Below are 19,885 nucleotides of genomic sequence, written 5' to 3'. Positions count from 1 at the left end.
TCTTACTCATCAAACATCTTTGTTTGTTGTCATTGCCGGATTGTAAATGTTCATATAATCAGGAGTTTGTATACATCAAGTATATTTTTGCAGGGATGTCAATATTTTCTCTTAGTCTGCTTTCTCACGGATGACTGTGGGCAAGTAAAAGCTTTTGGCATTGATGAAGTATTTTTCTCTTTTTCTTTTTCTTTTCTTTTCTTTATTTCTTTTTTTTTTCCCTCAAAGTGAATGCATTTATTTGCCTTAAGAAATCTTACTCCAAGCTGGGCGTGGTGGCGCATGCCTTTAATCCCAGCGCTCGGGAGGCAGAGGCAGGCGGATTTCTGAGTTCGAGGCCAGCCTGGTCTACAAAGTGAGCTCCAGGACAGCCAGGACTATACAGAGAAACCTTGTCTCGAAAAACCAAAAAAAAAAAAAAAAAAAAAAAAAAAAAAAAAAATCTTACTCCAAAATCAGAATTTTGTTTTTCATTTAGAGGACAGACATTATTTTACAAGCTTTACAGATTTTTTTTTTAACTCTCATGTTGTGGCATATAACTTCTCTTGCTTTAGTATTTGTTCAGAGTGCAAGGTAAGAGCCGAAGTCCAGTGTTTCCTTGTCAATGTCATTATTGGGATTGACTTTGCCATGGAAACACATTGGGGATGCTGCATGGTGGCACAGGGCTGGCTTAGCATATGTAGGCCTTGACCTCTGGTTCCTAGCACAGAAAAGGTGGAGAGAGAGAAGCAGAGGAAAGGAAGGACATTTAGACCAATAATTTAGAAGCTGTCTACTGTGAAGTTGCTTGGCTGTTCATCCATAGTTTATACCAGGCAGTCATAATGTATAAGTAGACCCAAGTGGAGAGTAAAAATTAGCAGTCAGCTACTGGTTCTCATGGGACTTGAATTCAGAACACAGAAACAACCAACAACATGTTGGGAGTTGTAGAGCGAGAGCTCACACAACTTTTCCTTTCTGGGCTTTCTTCTCGGGTAAAACATCTCGGGGACTGAAAACTCGATGTGGTCCCTCAGGATCTCATGATGCATCGCAGGGTCCGCCATCTCTGCTGGCTTTACACCTGTTTAACCTTACTCATAACCCTACGGCAGAGGGACAGGGGCTCCTCGCTCAAGTCAGTGGGCCAGTTCCAGAGCACGGTGTGAAAACATGAATTTTAGCATCACTTTGGTTCAATAGATGGAAACCCATCTAAAAGATGTTTGAGAAAAACCAGCATTGAATCTAATTGTGTAGCTTGAAAAGTCCAAAGACTAGGATTACTTTCAAAATATGTATTGAAATGATGCTATATGTGAAATAAGGTGAAAATTGTTTTGGTAAACATTTTAATAGTGAAAGTACTCTAGGGATCATTCCATCTATATCTATATCATCCATATCTATATCATCTATATCTATACACACACACACACACACACACACATATATACATGATTTAAAATTTCATATAGCAAAGTCAGAAAATTTGCTTAAAAATTAGATATGTAGTAAATTCAATTTGTATTAGTTTCCCATGGAATTTTCTGAAACCAGAAAAAGAATACCACAGTACCCTTAATTTATTAACTCAAATTGTCAGTAGTTTCTTTCTACCTTAAACTGCACTATAAATACCGGTCTAGCCAGTTTGCTTTAGCGGATATTTATGCAGGGTTTGTACAAAAATAGGGAGACTAAGAAGAAATGGGGTTGGACAAATGACCTCTATGGTCCAGACGCAGGTCCAATCTTGCATCTCTTCTGAGGTTGAATTCATCTCTTGTTTGTTTTCACATTCAGAGAGATGGTACACCTCTGCCTTCCTTCGCTGTTTGTAAAAAGCTGAGGTAGTTGAAAATCCGGGGTGACTGGCTTCCCAATGGCTGTTTGATCTGCCCTTGGTGCTGTGCAGAGCTGGAGCAGCAGGGAGGATGCTCTTTGGCTTCGTGCAGAATTCCACCCCCCCTACCACCCCCACCACCCCCCCCCCCCCGCACGCTGAATTCGCATATTTTGGTTGCCAAGTTCCGAAGCCTGCTTCTCATTTTGCCAGAAAACGAGGTAGCTGTAGCCACAGATAGACTTTTTCCTTTTTCTCTTTCCTCCTCCTACCCCTCCCTAGACCTCTCTGGGCTTTGACGTCATGTGTGCTCCTTTCAGTTGCCATAGCAACCCCATTCCCCAAGCCCTCTGTCCGTCTCCTCTGGTAGGTTCCACAATGGTACAGGCAGCCTCCCGCTGCACAATGGTTTCCAGGCAGTGAGAGGGTGATTCAGCAAGCCGCTCTCTCTTCTCTTAAGCCTCCTCGTCGTCTCAGTTTATTTTTATGGGGGGTGGGTGGTGCTTCTTATATGCTTACCCTTTTTTTTTTCTATTTTCATTTTTACAAATTTCCTTTTTCCTCCTCACTCCTCAATTACTAGGGGCTTGAGTGAGCTAAAGATTGGGTCTTCTTGGAAATCACCTGTCTGTTATTATTTTTAAACAATCGCTACACCTCCAAAGACTCTGCTCCTTACTCCGGTTTGGAATGTGGCTAATGACTACCCAGTAGGGAGGATTTCTGGGGCAAACAGCCGGACCAGGATCCTAGTTCTCAGGCACGGAATGGTAGGTGGCTCCTTGCTCATTCTGGGTTCTAACCTGGTTTGGGAGGGTGGATGATATCTGTCATCGTTCCTGGTGGAATGGGAGAGAGCATGAGAAAGTAGGAAGTGATGGTGTTGGAGAGCCGGTTTAATCAAGTGTACTATCTGTGAGGCAGAAAACTGGTGTTTCTCTCTGGGCAAAGCATCTCTTCTCAGATGGAGGCTAAAATCTTTCTGTTTGGAGTGAAGAATTCTAGAAGGTGGGACAGACCATTATTGTTATGACTTGGCAGAGTAAGAGAAACACACACGAGGGGGGTAAGGGGGGAGAGGAAAGAGAGAGAAAGAGAGAGAGAGAGAGAGAGAGAGGAGAGAGAGAGAGAGAGAGAGGAGTCTGGATCTCACTTTAACTGAGAAATGCTATGGGTCTCATAAAACATTCAAAAATGTTATTAGTAAACATAAATGTTTATTTCCAGACCGGTTTAACTTTAAATATTCTAGAATACATTCTTGCAGTTTAGAGGTATTTACCAAAATATTAGAAACTATGTTCCTCTTGTAGAAAGACCCTGAGCTAAATTTGGGCTGCAGACAGGAACACAGGACAGGGAACAGACCAGGGAAAGGAGCAAACACCGGCGGCACCGCAGCCACCCAGGTGAAGGTCCCTTTAAGAAAGTGATCTCTCAGTCACAGCAGGCAGCATTTTTCTATGGCAAGGTTCCCAGGTATTCAGTGCTGAGATACTGTGTCCCCTAGAAATGTCAGAGCATTTTCAGAAAGAAAAAAAAAAGCTGTCATTGGAAAGGAGCTTGATGATACAGTTATCAGAATTTATGTGTTTGTGCTTCAGAGAATAAGAGTGCTTTATTTGAAAAACCTCCAAGTAAATCAGGTTATGGATATTTCAAGGAAAAAAATACATATCCTTTTCCTTCCGACATTTAAATAGAAGGACCTAGGTGCTGCTTTGACTCTCTTCTGCAGATAACTTTCAAGGGCATTGCAATTTGGCCACAGAAAGGAATGGCTTACCCCAGGGCACTAGGTTTTGAAGCAGCCACAAGGTTGTTTACATGCTCTGCGTTTGCTGCAGAGCGATGTGTCTGTGTGACGGAGATAACTTTCATGAACACAGGCTAAGTCATATGGGACAGGCCACAGCCGGGAGTGAAGGAAGGCTGCCGTTACCAGGCACCACTTTCTTTTGCCCAATTTCTGCCTCTTTCTAATGCTGCTTTTGCCAATCCTGGATGGGTTTGCAGGATGCTGGTCAATGCATTTAAAATGGTTGCGGTAATAGCCACTTCTCTCAGAGAGGCTTCAGTAGATGGCTGTCCTCAGTGAGCATGTCAGCACAGGAGCCATGCTCATGAATGGATTCAGGAGCCTCCAACTCCACTTTGGAATCATGGGGATATAGGGCTAGACAGTTTGATGTAGCAGTCCTGCTGCTTCTGCTGTGTGTTTCCTCTCTTTCGTTGGGGGGGGGGGTGTCTAGGTCTTACCCTTCAAATTGACACAAAGTACTAGAAAAGCAGATGAGAAAGGCGGTTGACCTTAAGCATGAGTTTCCAGCTTCCTTGTTGGCTTCTTCTTCCCTCCGGTCCTTCATAGCTTTCATTTTGGTCCTTCATAGCTTTCATTTTTCAGGGCAAGATTTTTGCAGTAGTAATGAAAAGAGGTTCCCAGTGACAGGGGAGCTGAGACACTACCTGGGGAGTGGCAGATTCAGCTGCCTCCAGCTTCCTGCTTGCTTTCCCCCAAAACAGCATCGGCTGGGGGAGGGGGATATGTTTGCATGCTGAAGGGGTGATTACAAACGGATCCCCCAGGGACCGAGTGTGCTCTCTCTGTCATTGTCTGGCGCATCTGCAGCTAGTACTACGGTTTCATAGTATGTGGTCAAGATGCTTCAAGGTTAAGAGGAACTGAGAGGTGACACGGATGCCATAGAAGTGTTATTTGAAATCTACAGCGAAACTCACTCGCTGCCAGTGTTGTGCTATAGGAATATCAGGAGCAAAGGAGATTTGCCTAAATGTAAGTGTTCAAAGGAATATACATATACTCAAAGTTATATTCTAGGCTCATGTAAACGAACCTGTCTCTTGGAATATAAGCTTAGCCACAAAGCCTTTCCATCCTGATGACAAGATAAAGACCCAGTGAGGTTTCCTTGTTTATTAAGCACGGGGTCAGGTGTGTTTTCTTCTTGCACCAGAGCTGACCTCAGGTGTTATTTGTAGCTAGAGGCTAGCTCTGGAGTGGTATGGCTGTGACTAAGCCAAGCAAGTCTTTGGTTGCTTGTCAGAAAAATGGGCTGCTGGCGAAGGCTGCCTTCAGTCTGTATGAGAAGCAAACGGATCCACACTGTAGAGGACTTCATCCCTGTACCCCTGCCCTGCTTCCTGTAAGGTTCCTTCCCAAGCTCTTGTTTGGCATGGTGGCAGTCTTTTATAGAGGGGTGCAGAAGTGTCCAGTAGCAACTAGAAAGGAGTGCAGTGCTCTCCTGGCTGCGGGCACGCAAAGGAGCTCCCTCCATACAGGCATCTGTGACTGCACCTTCTCCCCCGAGCTAGAGCTAGTGAGGAGGGGAGGGCTCCTGGGGAAAGCGGCCTACAGACTCCCGGGAGGGCAGCTGTATCATCAGTCAAGGCGAACAAAATCCATTTGTGTCTTCAGCATATTGAGATTATTTATTGCATTGCATAATCTTGTGTTGAGACCCGGTGCTGCCGGCTCGGGTAAGAGGGCTTGCTGCATATTGTTTGAGGAGAAGCTGTCATTTAGAAGGGAGCTTGTGTGTTAGTTACTCCTTACTGGCTTTCACACTGAAGTTCAAGTGTTTTGAGCAGACTGATCCTCCCAACCCCCGCAACACCCACAGTTTGAGTACATTTCAATCTCTCCAGCTAATTAGAGAAAGGAAAGTTAAAAATCTGTGTATTTTGAGGACCATTGTTTCCCTCATCTTTAACATAGAAAAACCTTTTTTTTTTCTTTTTCTTTTTTAATAGTGAATCTTGGTAAAATGAGTGGAAACAACATTGGGTAACAGTGAAAGATCTCTAAATCAAACTTATATGTATGCAAGCAGTTTCCAAACACACCTATTTTCAGCAATGAATTTTGTAGTCTAATTGACATTTTGGACCCACAACAAGCTACTTTGGCCTTTTTCACCATTGTCATCCCTGGTGCCTCCAAGATACAAAACCCATAGACTTCATAGAAGAGCGCTGGTGGGAATGGAAAGCCAAGCTTTGTACAGAAAGATAAATGATAGCGAGCTCTGGTGGAATTATTCCACTCACAACTGCTCACACACTCTGAGTGGTGTGCAGACTGAAGGTGCAGCCATGGCACAGGGCATCAGGCATGGTACAGGGCACCAGGCAAAGCACAGGGCACCAGGCATGGCATAGAGTAACAGGCATGGCACAGGGTACCAGGGATGGCACAGGGCACCAGCTATGGTACAGGGCACCAGCCATGGCACAGGGTACCAGGCATGGTACAGGGTACCAGGCAGAGCACAGGGCACCAGGCATGGTACAAGGTATCAGGCAGAGCACAGGGCACCAGCCATGGCACAGGGCACCAGGCATGGCACAGGGCACCAGGCATTGCTAAGCAGCCTGCACAGTAAGGGACAGGTTTCTACAAATTCCTCCCCTTACTCCTCCTCCCTCTTCCTCCCTAATTTCAGGATCAAGACAAAACATAAGCAACAGAGACTTAAAAGCTCTAAAAATTCATGTCAGTGGGTTTTCCTCATAGAAATAAAACCAAGTCCTGGTGTGTGGCTAGTGGCTGGCCTGGATGTACTAGATGCTTCCTAAGTGTGGGATCCTGGAGTCATTGTTCTCTTTCCATGTGGAAATGGGTCCTGAAACCACAGAGTATGAAGGCAGGCTCCTAGGACTACTTACTTGGCTGTGTTTATTTTGTGTCTCTAGGGGGAGCTTTTCTCTTCACACCAACCACCTCACCAAACAGTAATTTCCTGTCCCTTCAGATACTGTGTCATATCAGCCTAGCACACAGTGGGCACACTAGGCACACAATAGTTGTCTGTTAATTGAAAAATGCAATGCATGAAAGACGGTGAGATGGGTTTCAGGTGTTGGAGTCAATGCTCGTGTGGGGAGTTGACTTAAACAGTGAAGACAGGACAGTTTGATGGTCAGTACAATAGGAATGAAGAAGAGGAAGATACACTCTGCTTTAAAATGGCTATGTATGATGAAGCAGACCATGCCTGGATGTTAGAAGTAGATGAGAGGATGGTGGGGAAAGTATTCCTAGAAATTAACACCAGGGACGGTGATGAGACCCTTATTTGACCAGAAAGGGAGATAATTTCAAGATGGCGGCCATATTTGTTAAGCTGGATATCAAGCCTGAGGTTTGACAGTAGGAAGAACATTAAAAACTTGGCATGGGCCTTGAGACTCTGCTCTAAAATAAGGAAGGCAGCAAGGATAAGGAGTGGGTCTGTAATAAGATCAGATTACTATAGTGGCCTCTTTTGCCTCCAGAACAGCATCTGCTTAGTTTTTATGTTGTGGATACCAGGGGATTCTTTTTGTTAGTAGCTGTGTAGCCATTCTTCCAGTGAACTGTGCTGTAAAAAGAAGACTGTGTTCCAGTGGAAGCTGAACTGATTGAAAGTCCACAGTTAGAGAAGTAAATATCCTATCCATTCAGATACTTAGTAACTGAGTTCCATGGTCAGAGTTTACAAACTTCTAGCTGTTCTGCTACAGAGGCCACCAAAAGTTTCTTCATTTGCAACAGATTCTAACAGAAACTCTTACCTCAAATGTCCTATGTTGTTTCCTTGCCACCCCGGGGAAACTGTTCTATTGTATTTGATGTTAGTATTTTGGTTTTAGTCATGAAGATGAAGTTGAGTGTGGAATCTTAAAATGCAACTGAAGCATCGTTCTGCTCTGGTTTTAGGCTATTGTGAGAACAGCACCAGCAGGATCATCGCAGATCTTGGTTATGGCCACTCAGGCAAGACGCTGTTGAGTTAAGACCCCTTTCCCATAGATGAGAAGCCACAGAAGCAGTGGTAAGTGAAGCATCTTCAAGTATTCCTTAGTAGGATGCTGAGAGTCAACAAGACCCGTTTACCATATTGCCACATATCGCCTCATAGATGGATTTGAAGAAGCACTGCTCAAAATGGAGTCGATCTAGGCAAAAATCATTGGAAAAGAACATGTATATTAATTGATGGTGTGGTGCTTCTAATACTGTTCTGCATTATTCTGTGGTTTTGAGATACACCACAGCAATCTCCTCTATGAGCCATCCCAGTCTACATAGGATAGCTTCGGTTAATAACTCCATGTTATAGAGTAAAGGTTGGGTAGCATTCTTTTAAGTGGCCTTGTTTGTAGGCAGCATGTCACTCTAGTGGTTAAACTCTCTCAGTAGATAAATTGGTTCTGAGCTAAATTGTGAGTGGTTGATTCCAGAACCAAACCTCCATGCACCACCCCACCCCCACACCCCCTCACACACGTCATTTAGCTCTTCAGACACACAGGGAAGAGAACTCCATCACATTTGTGGATATTTTCAGCTACAAATTCATCTGCTCAGGAAACAACATTAAAGGTATAGTTAGTTGCTCTGCCTACTTAGAATAATCTGAAAAAAATGTATTATTTTATAAAAGATTAGCGCACCCAAATTCAATATCTAAAGTCAAATCTACACTTGCTTCATAGTCAGTCACCAAAGTCAGCAGTTAGTAAGCTAAAGTCGAGATAAGGAAGCTGTGGTCTGCCAAATAACATCTTTGAGGAACAGAATGCAGGATCAGTGCCTGGAAGACTCTGTGAAAGGAAGCTGTTGGTGTTGGCGATCAGTGTCTCATGTCCATTTGCCTGGTGGCTCCTTCAGAGCAAGGCTGTCCTGTGCCTTAATGTGGCTCTTATAGCTGCAGAAATCTGAGGAAATTAATTCTATAGTGATTTACATTATGGTTTTTACAATCTACCAACCATTCCACTGAAGATGCAAATCTAATATCCAAGGTCCACTATAGGGTGCTTTACAAAAATGTGTTGTGTGTTCATTATGAAGGAAGAATCATAGATAATTGCCAATAACCAACCACTTATGATTTATAACAATGACAGTTTTATATGGTTGACTATAATATGTTGCTATATGTTATGTAGTTAGAAGGTGTGCTCTATCCCCAGGTTAAACATTTATTTATTAAGCTAATACTTAATGAGAATCTATTGTGTAGATATGCTATTGATTTGTTGGCTAGATGGAATTCTCTGTCTTACAGGACTTCTCAGTTTAAGGAATGTGTCACTTACATGATGTGCTATTATCAGGACAAGATTGTATACTTGTGAAGTGTGGTTCCATAGACAGACATAGGGTTCAAAGGGATTTCAGAGAGAATCTCACAAATACAGAGAAAATTAGTCAAGAAGATTTCATGCAAGGGATATTTTGGTGGATGTTTATGTGTAGTAAGAGGTTAGCCAGAGGAAAACCCACAATCAATACATGGCGGGGACACTGATCACCATGGATAGAGAGGGTTACAGCAGACATGATCTCTTGGACAAAGCTAAGGTGTTTGGGTTTTATCCTAAAATGAATAGTTTTGGAGATCTTAAGTCAGAGAGGGATGCAACTGGCTTATTCTAAAATTGTAGATATTTCATCCACTAGAAGAATATATTATATCTTCTATTATATATAATGTAACATATATTATAATCAGAAATGGAAGGCAAAGATAATCATGCGTCATACTTCACAGGCTCCCAGCAAGCCCTGCGCACTCCAGATCATGTGCCTGTCCCTCCACAGCACAGTAGTCCTACCTGTCATTCACCTGCTGCTGTTCTTTGTAGAATGTATAACCACGTGGCTTTTCAATACGTATCTCAGTTTGTCTACACTTCAGTTCCACATTATTGTCATTAGAGCTTCTGCGGTCTTAATCCTCTAGTGATAACGTTCACACATAGAGCATATTTATGTGAGTTGGTGCACAGCATTTTATTGTAGGAATATACTAAAAATTTGCTTGTCCCTTTGCCGTTGACATTCAGACTGTATCACGTATATCTAGAATAATAAATATCAAGAGAAGGAATTGCTAAGTTTTGATGCATATGTGCCTTTAATTTTAATAAATAATTCAGAAAATATTTTTAAGTTGGACACAGCAATTTGTACTCACGGCGATCGTGAAGGAGAAGCTCAGAGCTTTCCCCTGTTCTTCATTTGCAAGTTCTTATATTCTCCTAATCAGGTGGATGTGTAATTATACTCATATAAGTATCAATTTGCATTTTGCTGATTACTAACGATGAATATCATTCCATTTTTCTTGATGCGGCCAATTGATGTTCTTCTTTTGTGAAGTGCCTGCTCCAGCCTTTTTAAGATTTATCTCTCAAAATTGGATCATTTTTGAATTCTTACTGTGTAATAAGCACTATACCGAACACTTTAAAAATATTAATCTTCAGTCATCTCTGTGGTTTACAGACCAGGGGAGGAAGGCAGAGTTTAGGAGTCAAAAACTTAAGATAGATGCGCAGTGAAGAAGCAATGGACTTAGTGCTCAACACTAAGCTTTCCTGACCTGCAAATTCTTTAGTTTCTCAGAGTTTGTTCAGGGGCAGATTAGGCTGAGGCTAGAGGGAACTCTGAAAGGGATGCTGCAGGAGCAAAAATACCGAGAGCGTAAAGCAAAGAATGGCTGGCCGTGGTTACACACCAAAGGAGTGGCCCTGAAGATGAGTGTCATTCAGGGGTGAAGAAGGTAGGGATGGGAAATGTTGCGGGTTTCCGTATCTGTAGGCTAGGCAGATCCCATATCAGCCATATATATAGATTTATAGTCTTATAATCTTAGAGTCTTTATAGATTTATAGTTAGAGCCTCTAATCATATATCTTATGATTGTGATATTTAATAAGAAATTAATGAAAGCCTGTAGGGTTTTAAAGTTTAAGATTAAAAAGAGACCACAGTGTTTATTTAGGCTAATTCTTTACTTTCTAAAGAATGTGGTACAAGTTGCTAATAGAAAGCAGGTGGCTTTTTTGAGATCACGTATCACTAAGCATCATGTTAAGGATAGACGCTAGGACTGAAAAAAAAAAAAAAAAAAAAAGCAAAGAAAGACCAAATCACAACTGCCTAGTTTTAAAATTCATAAGTGAAGCTAAAATCAAATGCTCATCAGGATCGGACCCTTTGGTTTAAGTCTAGTATCTCTGTTACCAAGTAGGCGCTGTCATCTTTTTTGGACTTATTCAAGTAGCTTGGCACCGTCATATCTTTTTGCCAATGATTCTACCAATGAAACCACACATGTGTTATTTAGTTTACAGTTATTTCTATATGACCTGCCTGCATAAGGGCTCTTCATTATACTCTATTGCCAATGCAATACTTTCTGTTCTCCTTAAAGAACACCACATTCTTGCCCAGGCCCATCTCAGAGGCTCCTGACACCTAACAGTGCTGGGGTCTCCAATGTGTCTCAATCCACCCCATACCCAGGGGTCCTTTTCCTCTGTGGTTTGCTGCATCTTCTCAGTTCTGACTGTATTCACTGTTTGTTGCTTGCAGATGGCTCCAACTTACAATGCATTGACTTATGAGTTTTGTTTTTTGTTTTGCCTCACATTAATGCATATACAGTATATATCTACTAAGAACTTTGTTTCAGAAACCAAGAAATGCAGAGACAGGAGAAATAGTCTTTTATAGAGAAGAACCTTCCCAATTGCTAATCCGGTACCAGTTGTCATCCCTGAAAGCATATACATACATGTAACACTATACAGACTGTGCAAGTTACATTTATATACTTAGAAATATGTATATATATATATATATATATGTATGTGTATGGTGTTTGTAATATATACATACATAAAATATAATATATATGTATGTATGTATGTATTTATGTATGTGTATAACAACAATGAAAGAAAAAGAGATCATGAATCTGAGAGAGCAAAGGTTACATGGGAGAAAATGATGTAATTATATTTTAATTTAAAAAACAAAACAAGTCATTAAAAAGAACCCTGCTTCAGATTTTGAGGCTTGATCTTTTGCCCAGCTGGCGGTATGTTGTAGGGTTCTTAATTGTGATGATTGAAAGCAGCAGGAATCTTCGGATCCCAGTTAGCTGCATGAGATACACAACATTTTATTATAAAATAGGCTTCACAATTGGATGACTTGGGCCAACTAGAGGCTTATAGAAGTATCTTGAGTCCATGTAAGATGAGACGAGCCAAGATATGATGTTTGGAAGGTCAGGTTTATCAGGGTGCGTTGGACCTCTGACGGTGTTGGCTTGCAATCAGTTTGTTGGAGGGGTCATCACTGTCAGAAGAATATGGACACTGGCCCATGCTTACTGTGTTGGCTGCTTTCCCATCACTCTGACCACACCCCTGACAGACGTGATTTAAAGGAGGAAGGGTCCATCGTAACATGCAAGGATGTTGGAAGAGCTTCAGTCATAACGTCAGAACGGTAGTCTTCTCATGGTGTTTGGATCAGGAAGTAGAGTGGGCTGCGCTGGAATGCTACCCTCATGGGTCTGCACTAGTGACCTACCTCCTGAAGTCCAGTGCAGGAAGTCCAGGTGTTCCAATCCATGGCCCTGTGGGGGACATTCCAAACTCCAACCAGGACATTATCCTTTCAAACATTTGCTACATTAAGAAGGCACAGCATGGCCTCTTCTAATGCTGAACAGAATTGCAACAACTCAGGTCCCCCTGTGATTCACTCACTTGGAATATGTACCTTAACAAGACTCGAGTGGTTTCACACACATTAAACATTAAGAGATACTGTGTACGTTGGCTCTAGCCCTCTTCTGGTGTCTTCTCTTAGAGGCGATCTTTTCTCTTTTCTACTTGGCGTTCTTTCCCGGTTCCTTTGGAGCAATCTGAGCAGATCCCTTCGCCATGTCTCTACTGTGCCTTATTATGCCTCTTCCTCGTGACTCTGCATCAACAAGGGAGCAATCCTAGCCAGATTTGCTTACCCTTGAAGGTCCTTTATATAGCCCAGTATTTGCTGCTCTGTACATAACAGGCACCGAGTTCATACTTGTTGAATGATTGTTTCTTGAAATATGAATGAAAAAGAAACAGGCAATACCAGAAACAGACATACAGAGCGACAGATGCGGGACCCAGGAAGACTGAGGGGGGAAGTATACATTTACACACAGACATAATCAAGCTAGATAAAAGCATCGGAAACTGTACCTCGATACAATCTGGAAAATGGCTTGGGAAAAGTCCCAGTCTCATTTAAATAGGTGATGTGATGACCTGCATTGTTGGACACATCTCTCAGAAGAACGGATGACTTTAATTTCGTTTCTATACACCTTGGTTAATTTTGCGAAAGTTGATTTTGTTTCCTAAACCAAGTACCCACTGTTCTTTTTACTATTTGAAGGCTGTTGGAAGGTCAGGTGCAGCTGCTAATGGGAAGGAATATGGACCTGGGAGTATTGGGAAGGAAGTGGATCTTGAATATGGGAGAGAGGATCGTGAGGACTGAGAAAGTGTGCCTTAAGATACGATACATAATCAGGAGGCCTTACACGGTTTAGTCTGGAGGAGAGAAATGGGGGTTGAGACTGGGTAGCTGCTTTAAAATACTGTGAGGGCTTTTGGGGAGAAGTTAGAAGGCACAGGATTGGTTTTCAATTGTAAATGGAGAACAGCCTGCTGAACAGAGAGTAGATGTCCCTCCCAGGGGGCGTGCTCACCAGCTCACCAGCTATGAAGGGCTTGTTAGGGGTTCTCTTGCTTTGTGTGGGAAAAGGAAGTCAAGGACCTCTGAGCCGTGAGATCCTTAGGACCCCAGAATTACAGTTGCTCAGACAAGAGCAGGAAGAGGGAAGCCACAGTAAAATGAAGATGCCAGCTGTCATGGCTGACTACCTCATACCAAACACTGCATGAAGTGCTTTGTCTATGCCAGAGCATCCCGTCCTCCCCGAGGCCCTTCTGAACACACTGATTTCACGAACAGTGACAAGGAAGTGTAAAATATTTAGTGACTTTCCCCAGGTTATGGCAGTAGTGGTGGCAGAGTTGAGTGACTTTTACTTTGAACTAAATACAAAGATGAAAGTTGGGCCTGAATGGAGCCTTAAAGCACTGATGAGTTAAATTCTGGGTAAACACGGAGACAAGAATTCCAAGGAACAATACATAATAATTAAAGTAAGAGACACTATTCTCACAAATTTGTGGAACCAAACACCTTATAAGTGAGATAGATTAGGGACTATTCTGAAGTTTCACATGCTGAGTGCTGTTCTGTCTCGATTGTCAATAACTGCCAACCAACTGAGATGGCAAACTAAATTCTTAGGATTGTTTTAACTCCATGAAACTGGGAGAAGTATTCCAATCAGAATACTCATTTCTCCCTCCCAAATTCTTTCTCTTTCTTTCTTACTTTCTCTCTCTCTTGCTTGCTTGCTTTTTAAGGCAGGGTTTCTGTGTGTAGTTCTGGCTGTCCGGAACTCTTTGCAGACTAGGCTGCTCTCAAACTCACAGAAATCTGTCTGCTTCTGCCTCTCAAGTGCTGGGACTAAAGGCCTGTGCCACCATGCTCTGCTTTCCTCCCAAGTTCATATATTAAGTCCTATCTCCTAAGTTGACATTGTCAGGTGTGGGGCTGTGGGTATAGGGGAAGAGGGGAGTGGGAGAATGCCCTCGTCTTGCCAGAGTTCCGCTGCTCTGGGTGGGCAGACATGGCCCCTGGTGAGCGTCTGGCTGTGTGAAGCCACTGACCCCACACGGCGGGGGGTGGGTGGACAAGGGGCAGCCCCCCACCAGGTTCTCAGTTCCATGCTAGATATGGCAGTGGTGGAGGAGCTGAGAACACAATAGGGGATCCGGGGCGGCACTAGGCACTGGAGATTCGGGAAGAGAGGGCAGGGGGAAAGAAGGGTGGCACTGGGTGGTTCCCATGCAGGCTAGAGTACTTAGTCCTGGCCAGAGACAGTCTATGGTTTTAGAGCTTTATTATAGAAAGGCAGGGAGAAAGGAGAAAAGAGAGAGAGAGAGAGAGAGAGAGAGAGAGAGAGAGAGAGAGAGAGAGAGACATACCATGGCCACATAGAGAGAGGGGGGAAGGGAAAGAGAAAAAGAGAGTTAGAGAGTAAGAAAGGTGAAGGCGTAGAGAGAGAGAGAGAGGGAGGGAGAGAGAGAGAGAGAGAGGTAAAAGCTTAGGGAGTAAGAGAGCTTAGAGAGCGAGGAGGGGCCAAACAGCCCCTCTTATAGTGGACTATAGTGTTATCTTACTGTTGCTAGGTAACTGTGAGAAAGAGTCTAGCCAGAAGGCCAGAAGCTTGGGACATTGTCTACATGACTGCTAGCCACATACTTCTCTTGTGGGGGGCTATGGGGGCAGTAACTTCAACAGGAGCTGGGGGTCCAGGAGACATGGTCGAACGCCTACAGTCCCATGTAGGGGAAATTACCACCCATTGGGTACCACTGGGGTTCAAGACCTCAGCTCAACTAGAGACCAGGTTGTCTATGCATAGCCCATTGCCCCACAGTTAGGAGATTTGGCCTTTGGGAGATGATTAGATCAAAAGGGCGAGTCCTCATTCTGAGAAAAATGTTCCTGTGAGACAATCCAGAGATCCTCTACTCTCTTCTGGCAATGAGTCAGGACACCAAATCTGATTGTATCCATTTGCCAGCCTGCAGAATTGCCAGCATTGTTTGTTTGTTTCACAAGCTCCTACCATATGCTACTTTGTTAGGGCAGCTCAAGTGGACCAAGATTCCCCAGTTCTGCACACAATCTGGAGAGGTTTTTATACTGATTGATACTCCCCCTCAGGCTATGGGCCTCTAAGGATGGTGGATGCTGAGTCACTGAAGGTCCCTAAATAATCCACACCAGCTCACATGCTTTACTGTTTCAGGGAAAGCTGGGTTTCCCTGGCTCGGATTTAGAGAGGAAATTAGTGTCTCCAAAGCTTTCATTATCTCTCAGGGGTTTCATGAAAAATTCTTTGTATTCTGATAACTGGCATTAGAGGAACTATTATTGAAACCAAGGTTTGAGATGCTAATAAGAGTTTGTGTAACATGGAAATTATTTTCACATTAGGATTTGAAGAATTTGGTTTGTAATCTAGTAGTATTTGTTGCACATACCAATTTATTAATTATAATCAGAGTATAAAAAAGTATACATGCTAGATGATTCAATGTTTTCTTTCTAGCTATCCTTTTTTGGGGTGTAGTTTGTGGATATCTTAAATTCTGTGACCCACTTTTAAGTTGCTTCAGATTAGAATATGAACAACCTTGATGGTCGTGTTTTTAGAAAAATGATAGAATTTGAGACTCAACATAATTCAACTTTGGAGTACAACTTAGTGTGTGTTTATGTGTGTATGTGTGAATGTGTGTGTGTCTGTGTCCATGTGTGAGTGTGTGTTTGTGTCCATGTGTGAGTGTGTGTCTGTGTGTGTGTCCATGTGAGTGTCCTTGTGAGTGTGGGTATGAGTGAGAGTGTGAGTATGTGAGAATGTGTATGAGTGTGAGCAAGGGTGTGTGTGAGTATGTATGAGTGTGTGTGTGTACATGTGTGAGGAAGAGAGAACAACATGTGGCTGTTGGTTTTCTCATTTCCTCAGGTGTACTCTTGGGATTGAACTCAGGTCATCAGGGTTGGCAGCAATTACCTTTACCCACAGATCTATCTTGTTGGTACCCTGGGGCCAAGGAGTGAGACCATGAGATACTGACCAGAAAACAATTTAAAGTCTTTTTAAAATTTGTGAGTTTCCATCAGTATAACCTTTTGTGGGCCCACTGACTATCCTGTTTCCCACAACAGTTCAGGCTGGGAACAGGGAACGTCAGTCAATAAGACCTCCTTTAGTGGACAGACTTCTAGCTTTCTACTTGCATACATGCAAGGCATTGAATTCGGATGGAGGCACCCTCAATTTGCTAACCATCTCTGTTTCTGAACCCAGCTGAGTGTGACATCTCCATTTATCCCTCTGGTTAAGGAGTGTTAACATTTTCTGTGAAAATAGACCTCCGTTCAGCAAACTGATTGTCTGGAACACCTGGAACCCACAGTGCAAACTGAGGACCACAGGCTTTGCACAGACAGTGTCCTCCTGTGGATTAATGGCTAATCTACGTTAAGAAAGCCAGAGACTTTGAGTATGGCATATACAGGAAATGTTTTGCATAGGGGGAGTGAGTGCTCCAATGCTGCCTAGAATGAAAGAGTCATAAGGAAGAGAACCTGATGCTGGATTCTTACCATAGCTCACCCCTAAATTAATACTGTCTGGTGTGGGTTCTTGTGTAGCTGAACTTCCACAGTGTATGAAAGGGTTGTCATAGATTATTTAAATTTCTTCCTAATTATTGAAGCAAAGCGTGGGATATCACCTAAGGCTCAGGTCCAGTGAAGTGCCACAATGAGGGAGGTGGTGGCTGGTAAAGGACTCTGGGGGGATGAGAAGCAGACTCCTGGGCAGTGGAGACTTAGAGGGGACGCAAAGATGCACTTGCCAAAGTGCATTTCTTCCTTGACCCCTTTTCTTGTAATTAGTTTAGTTGTGCCCAATCCTATTCTCCCTTGTATAACCCCTGTGATAGTTCAATTACAAGAAGTCATTTTTAATTATTGAGGATTCATTATCCTTTATAACAGGTAGATAGTTTAGGCAGAGCCAACTGAACTGACTCGGTCCATTCCCCACATCCGTATCTTTTTCGGCTAAAGGACTGGTGTACACAAATGGTCATTCACCAGTTTACTTGTGAGATTGACTTTTTAACATTTACCTTCAGAAGACACGATTTCTCAGCTGTGCTGAGATTCATCAACATAGCAGGTCCAGTTATCGACATCTGAGTCAGTTAGGCTAGGCCATCAATATTAGATGCTTGCATGAAGATTAGCAGCCCCTTTCAGACACCAGATTAAGGTAGCAGGGTCTCTGAAGGATGACCAAGATATAATAGATTATTTAAATTTCTCCTCCTCCCCACCTCCTTCTTCTAAACATATACCGTGCTGGGCACTAAAGAAGCAAAGATAATGTTTAACTTGTCTCTGCTGTAGACATATTGCTGTCAAAGCTAGACCTTTGGGGGTGAGATAGGAAGTGGGGGAAAACACGTGACAAATGCCTCTCACACAGTTTCTTTCACAGAGTTAAAGCTCGGGAAACAGTACAACCATTTGGCTCTATTTCTAGTGGCATTTTTACGTGGGTTCTGTAGAGGGCCATGTGCCCTCTGCTTTAAGGTACCAGTTTTCCTGGTATCTTCACACTTAGAAAAATTATTGAGTAACTGAAAGGGACTCTTGGTGCTCTCTTGGTGCTTTCCACATTAAAAATTAAAATAAACTATCAAGTTTGTACATTTAATTCATTGAAGAAATCAATAATATGAAGCCCATTTCAGACTAACATAAATGACACCAGCTGCTTTTTTATGGAATGAAAACCATCTGAGGAAAAAGTGGACTGCTTCACCTTTTCTGCAAATCTGTTTAATGACTGGTTTAACCAGAGCCAGTGGAGTCCTCTTGACTGCTCAGCAATTTGCTGTCTTCACGTCATCCCCTATGCTGTCTCTGGGAGGTGGCTGCACCTTTGCCAGAGGAGGAGCATGCCAGCGTCGAGTCCTGAACTCAGAAGATGGGGCTTGGAATATTTTTGGGTGACCCCTGAGAATGTCTTAGGATTTTAGGGCACCAGGCCACTGCGCTCACAAAAGGAGCAAGCACTCTAACGCAACTGTAAACATATTTGTTATAGTTTCCACCCGGACGGTCACCCAAAGCTGTGTGTGGTAAAGCCCGGGTCCCGAAACCTGTTGTTTAGGAGTGAGAGGTAATGCTGAGTAAGAAAGAGGTCTTCCCAGTATTTGAAGGGGTGGTGGGTGGGACCCTGGCTCTTCCTCTGTCTTCACAGCCATTGAACGAGTGCTTTTGCTTTCATGCTTGCCCCTGCCATGAGATGATCTCACAGGCACAAAGCTGAAAAGCTCACCCATCATAGGCTGAGACCTCCCAAACTGTGAGTCGAATATTAACTCGCTCTCTTTGTCTATGAGTAGCATCGTTGGCTGTGGCAGCAGATGGTGGACTAACAATATTTTTGGTAGTACCAAAGTTAGAAAGACAGTTTCTGGGAAGAGGAACTGGATGTACAGGAGCAGAGTGGGCTTGGAATTCAGAAGTTTAGGCTGCGTGACCTTCACAGGAGATGACAGTCAGGAATCCGGCTGTGGAGATAAATGAATCCGGGTGGAGGGAGCCTCAAATGGGCTGGGAAGGACCTGGGTCTGTTTTGGTAGATGATGGGCTGCTGTGGTTTTTCTGAGCAGGTTTAAGAAAATCGTCCTGCCAGCAACGCTGTGTGTGGCTGGAGATGGAGGTGGGGGTGTGTGGTGGAGGGGTGTGGTGTGTGTGTATGTGTGCTGTGGTGTGTGTGTGTGTGTGTGTGTGTGTGTGTGTGTGAGTGTTACCAGGAGGCAGGGTAAGCGGTCACAGGAGGAAGACTGAATCCAGTGAGAAAGTGTGGAGAGGGCCCAGTAGGCAAGAAAGCGGCTGTATTTCAGGTGGTTCAGAGTAAGAAGCTGGAAGTCACAGTAAGAACAAAACTGGCTTCCTTATGGCTTTCTTCTAGGCTCAGTCAGTCTTGTTTAGCCGCTATGGGCCAGCTCTGGGGCTTTGGATTCTCTCTATACATCATGTAGAAATGGACTGTTTGCCCATGTGTGTCACAGGAGTGTGTGTAATGATTAATAAGCTCTTTGACAGAAAGTCACTTTATTAAACTAAGCCATCAATAATAAAAATGCAAATGTTTGCCAGGTGCTTTTGCTCCTATGTTGAGGGCTGCTGTGTAAACACAGGGCTGTTGCCACTGTTGATAACGGTAGTCATTACCACAAAATGCCTACACAGCAACCCCGGGGCTTAGTCATTTCCAAAGAGGGAAGGTGGAGCCAAGCATGAAAGTCCATTAGGTTCTGTTTGTTATGAAGCTTTCTGGTTAACAAGGAATTGCCCAGTTAGTAGAGCTGACATTTCCATAGTGTTTAAGCTTCAATGTTTCGGGTTATTTGTCAGGTGTTCCATGCCTACCATAAACGTGCCGTTACTCTCCCTGTGTACAGGAAGAGTGACATTGCTGTGTCCCATGTGCTTGTCCCTGTTGCTTGGGTCCATTA

The 19,885-nt window shown here is 43.3% G+C and overlaps 1 protein-coding gene across 12 annotated transcripts in view; it reads left to right on the top strand.

Moving 5' to 3' along the window:
- The first annotated feature begins 889 nt into the window (after positions 1-889).
- The window catches only part of Mapk10 (mitogen-activated protein kinase 10), a 304,058-nt gene continuing 285,062 nt past the window's right edge, over positions 890-19,885 (top strand). For 8 of the 12 annotated variants that reach the window (XM_017320886.2, XM_006534950.4, XM_017320889.2 and 5 more), the window contains exons 1-2: positions 890-2,604; positions 7,554-7,668. The gene's annotated coding sequence lies outside the window, so the exon portion shown is untranslated. The remainder of the gene's footprint in view (positions 2,605-7,553; positions 7,669-19,885) is intronic. The other 4 variants (NM_001081567.2, NM_001318102.1, NM_009158.3 and 1 more) reach the window with 1 other exon arrangement.

The sequence above is a fragment of the Mus musculus genome, chromosome 5, assembly GCF_000001635.26.
Source record: "Mus musculus strain C57BL/6J chromosome 5, GRCm38.p6 C57BL/6J".
Taxonomy (NCBI): Eukaryota; Metazoa; Chordata; class Mammalia; order Rodentia; family Muridae; genus Mus; species Mus musculus.
This window is presented reverse-complemented; position numbering and strand designations above follow the sequence as displayed.